The sequence below is a fragment of the Lactuca saligna genome, chromosome 3, assembly GCF_052625555.1.
Source record: "Lactuca saligna cultivar CGN05327 chromosome 3, ASM5262555v1, whole genome shotgun sequence".
Lineage (NCBI taxonomy): Eukaryota > Viridiplantae > Streptophyta > Magnoliopsida > Asterales > Asteraceae > Lactuca > Lactuca saligna.
In genome coordinates, this window is record NC_136419.1 from 123,613,191 (window position 1) to 123,617,968 (window position 4,778).

The window sequence follows — 4,778 nt, forward strand, 5'->3', positions numbered from 1 at the left end:
ATTGCCCTACAAGTGCATAGTTAGTCTAAGTTTGTTAGGTTATAAATATTAAAATTAGTGGGTACTTTTGTGCACATCAAGTTTTTGGCGCCGTTGCCGGGAAACGACTTAGTTAATTATTAGTTTGTTTGCCTTAAAATAATTGATCCTTTTTGTAGTGTAAACCTGCAAGAAGTTACTTTTTTGTTTTATTTTTTTTATTCTCTGCATTACAGGATTCACGACGTGAACCTTTTAGATTCACGACGTGAATTCTGAAGTCCTTAGTTTTGCTTATTTTAGTCCGTTTTTCTTAGTTCAATTTTACATTTTTTTTTGTGTTTTTACAGGAGTTCATGACCAGAGGCTCTAACACTCCTTTGGTGATACCGCTTGAAGATCCCGAGTCTGCAATTCACAAGAAGAAGACACCTCTACAAGAATTCAAATCAGTGTTCTCAAAGAAATCGGGGAAGAAAACGGGGGAATCAAGTTCATCTTCAAAGAACAAGATCAAGCTTGAACACTTGGATCAAATACCCATCCAAACCGAATCCAAATACGATACCGAGCATGAATTTGAAGAACATACAAGTGAACCTGAGAACGAGCCAAGGAACGAGATGGCAAATATTGAAGATATGTCCATGGGAGCTTACAGAAAGAGAATTCGAGATGATGTTGGTCCAGCCTAAGTAAAACCTACAATCCTTGCACTGCCACATTCGAGCTGAAGCGACATATCCTTTCCGCACTAAAGGATATCCCATTCTATGGAAAGGATCACGAGGATGCGTTCAATCACTTAGATGAAGTGAATGACATTGTTAATTACTTCAATGTACCAAATGTTAACAGAGACACCGTCTTGCTAAGGATGCTTCCCATTACCTTTAAAGGAGCTGCAAAGGATTGGTTAAAAACACTCCCACCCGGTACAGTAACTACTTGGGCTCAAATGCGTGAGCAGTTTCTAGACCAATTTTGTCCACCATCCAAGATTGCTAAACTCAAAAAGGCAATAGTCAGTTTTGAGCAAAACCCGTGGGAGTCACTTTATGAAGCTTGGGAACGCTACAAAGGGTTGTTAAGGAATTGTCCTCAACATGACCTTAACATTCAACAAGAGGTGTCCATATTCTATGACAGGGTTAATGTGATGACAAGAAAACTCCTTGATTCCCAAGGACCACTTACAAAGAAAAACCCGGGAGAAGTCAAGGAATTAGTTGAAGAATTCTCAAAACACTCTCGTGAATATCATAGTCCAAGGAATGAAGGCATTAAAGGAGTTGGGGGTGCACAAACTGAAGAGATGGCTGCTATGATGGAAATGCTTAACACTATGGAGAGGAGATTGACACAAATGGACCAATCAATTCATGCAATTAGAATCGGTTGCGAGAGATGTAGTGGCCCATATTTGACAAAATATTGCAACTTGGACGAATAATGGAAACAAGAAAGCTCAAGTTTGCTATTCGAGTGGGGACAAGTATGATGAAGATTGGAGGAAACCAAAGAAAGAGTGGCTGCCCTATGATGAATACAAGAAGCAAAAGGAAGAAAAATATAGACAAACTGGCAAAGGCTTCTACCAAAAAGAACAACCACTAGCTGAGAAGAAAAACCCGATCTAGAGACCATGTTAGTTAAGTTTATGGAAGCTTTAGAAAAGAGACAAGAGGTTGCTGGTTCCGCTATTGATGAACAAAGAACTTTGATGAATAATAATCACGCATTGATGATAGAACAACAAGATTTAATAAAAAATCAACAAGCCTCCATCAATAATCTTGAATTGCAACTTGGTCAACTAACCACTTTGGTTCATGAGAAGATGTCCCCGAAAAATCCTGAAAAGAAGACCCAATCTCACGTAATGGCCATAGATACTGAAGAAGAGGCCATCTCTGGGTTTCTAGAAGCATTAAAAGTGGAGCCATAACAGCCCGATCCAAATCCAAAGAGGCCAAGACTCGAAAATGAAGAAACTGCTGGAACACCCAGTTCCGTACTCGTTTCAGCTTATCAACGACTTTTTCTGTTTCCTTCCCGAGCTGCCATTAGTCCACTAGAAAGAGAGCATATAGAGTTTATTAAGCACGTGAAGGGTATCCCAATTAATACTCCCTTTGTCGAGTCGTTATCCAAAATTCCCGAATATGAAAAAAAATTACAAGACTTGATAGACACTCGTCAGCAACTAAAGAAGAATTCTAAAGTTATTCTAAGTGAGCAAAGTTCAAGGGCAGTATTGGGAGACATACCTAAGAAGATGGGGGATCCTGAACGACTCACTCTTCCATGTGAGTTTGGGAACAACACGAAGGTTTATGCTTTAGCCGATTCTGGGGCTAGCATAAATTTGATGCCTTATTCATGTAACACCTGGAATCCCAGGTATATTATTTTAATATTTTATTTTTGGAATTCGTGAAGGAACTCAGTGAGTTGATGCTTAGACTCACCGAGTAGGGTCGCGGTTGATCATCCGGGTTTGCGTTGGACTCGGTGAGTCCACGCTGTTTAATGAAACCCTAATCCTCCAGGGTTGGACCCTATTTAAAGGCCCTTATGGCCATCCATTGCGGCTACCACACCCAAGAGAGAGTCTTAGATCGCTTGTGAAGAAAATAGAGGCCATTGTTGATCAATTGTTGGAAAATTTGAAGGAAAACGTGACCAAGGCAAAAGAAGGCTGAAGGAAAGCTAGTGTCTTCAGAGATCAAAGGCTTCATATTAAGGTATTCCTTCAGACCTTCTCCAGTTTTGGGTGTTGATTCATAGAGTTTGGGTTTTTTTATGGCCCTTTAGAAGAAGAATATGTAGAGTATTTAGTCCCCTCTCGAGTTTGTGTTTGGATCTGGACTCAAAGGGGTCCAGAGACTTCAACCCATGAAGCTTTATGAGTTTTTGGGGGGTGATTGGACTTAGGTTGCCATTTTTGGGACTAAATCACCATTTGATGCCATTATGTATATATATATATATATATATATATATAAGCATCAAGTTTCGAGCTTTACGTGATTATATTGCTTGGGAAGGACAGATCTATGGATTTGAGGAACAGATCTGACCTCAGGAGGTCAATAGAACTTGTGCATGGCATGTACTCGCCGAGTTGTTCTTGGGACTCGGCGAGTTGAGTCGGGGTAGTCGGGCGATTCTTGCATGGGGACTCGTCGACTAAAAGGAGGGACTCGATGTGTTAAATGGGACTAAAGAGTTAAGTGGACACAGGTGGACTCGCCGAGTTGCCCAAGTGCACTCGCCGAGTCGGATCAAAGTTTGACTGTTGACTTTGGTTGACTTTTTGGGGTTTGGTCAACAACGAGGGCCTTTGAGCCAAAGGATGGGTAAAATGGTCTTTCACCCTTCTGAGGGAGCTTAGAGAAAGTACAGTCTAGTTCTGGGAGTTATATTTATGAGAATATTACTTTATGTGTTTAGGCGGAAGCTAGATCGTATTTCTATCGAGTCAGTGGTTTACCGAGATATTAGAGGTGAGTCTTCTCACTATACTGTACCTGGAAGGGTACCTATGTATGACCGGAAGGTCTGGCATTCTATAAGATATATGCAATGTATGTTATTAGTTGTCTGTTTTGTATGCGTTATGTATGCTATTCTTGATATGGGCCGGAAGGCATTATGTTATGGGCCGGAAGACATTATGATATGGGCCGGAAGGTCAGGGAGTTATGGACCGGAAGGTCGACACAGGTAGGACTGGAAGGTTTACCGAGTTGGGACGGAAGTCCCCTGAGACACATGGACCGGAAGGTCATGGCCTGGAAGGCCGTATGTGTGTAAGTAGTATATTGGGGAACTCACTAAGCATTTATGCTTACAATTGTTGTGTTATGTATTTCAGGTACTAGCGAGGACCGTGGGAAGGCACCGGCATGATCTGTACACACTGACGGAAGACTTATTTTATGATCTTGGGATGTATTTTTATTATGATGACATTTGCTAAACATGAGATTTGAGTATATTAAATGATGGTTTATGTTGTTTGGAAAATGAAAAATTGTTTTGAAAATTCACGTTGTTACAAGTTGGTATCAGAGCCTTGGTTTGAGGGATTCAGGTGCACCTTCGGGCGTAACTGCACTCAAACCGAGGATTTGAGAAAAAATTTACAATAATAAAAGCATAAAGTTTTATAAGATGTTTTGAGATAACCAAAGAAGGAGTAGTGTGTACGGTCAGACAGCACCCGAACGTTAAAATCCCCAAAATACCCTTACAATATGTATTATGAGATATGATATGATATGTTATGCATGCTAGAGTAGACTAGGTATTCATATTAGGACTAAGGTGGCCTAATTTGTGATGCCTTAGTCTAGGAGAATCCTACTGCTATGAGATGTCTTGAGAGCGAGTAGGTAGCCAATGTATAGCGAGAATAGAGTACTTGCATTCCGGGATCCAAGGAGGAGGACTTGGGGTGAATGCTGATGCGGTGTAATCAGTAGTATAGGGCCCGTACTATTGAAGACACCGGATCAGTGGACAGCCCAAGTAAGAATCCTTTGGGTATTGGAGGCCAAGTAGGGTTGCATTATCGTGTTCGAGTATGCTCGATCGAGTCTCTGATATTTTTATGTTGTATTTAAGAGGCATCATGGTTGGGACACGCCACAGCTGTGAATGACGAGGAGCTTCGTCAGATGATCCACGATGAGGTGGCTGCGGCGAGCAGGGCCGAGATTTCGAAGATGTTTGGGTCTATTAAGACCACTCGGTTGGAGACTTTTGATGAGCGGTACGTCGTGGAGACTGAG

The 4,778-nt window shown here is 41.4% G+C and overlaps 1 non-coding gene across 1 annotated transcript; it reads right to left on the bottom strand.

Moving 5' to 3' along the window:
• Positions 1 to 985: 985 nt before the first annotated feature.
• LOC145038162 (small nucleolar RNA R71) lies at positions 986 to 1,092 on the bottom strand. The gene has a single exon (XR_013679227.1). It is a non-coding gene; the product is annotated as a small nucleolar RNA R71 (small nucleolar RNA).
• Between the last annotated feature and the right edge of the window lie 3,686 nt (positions 1,093 to 4,778).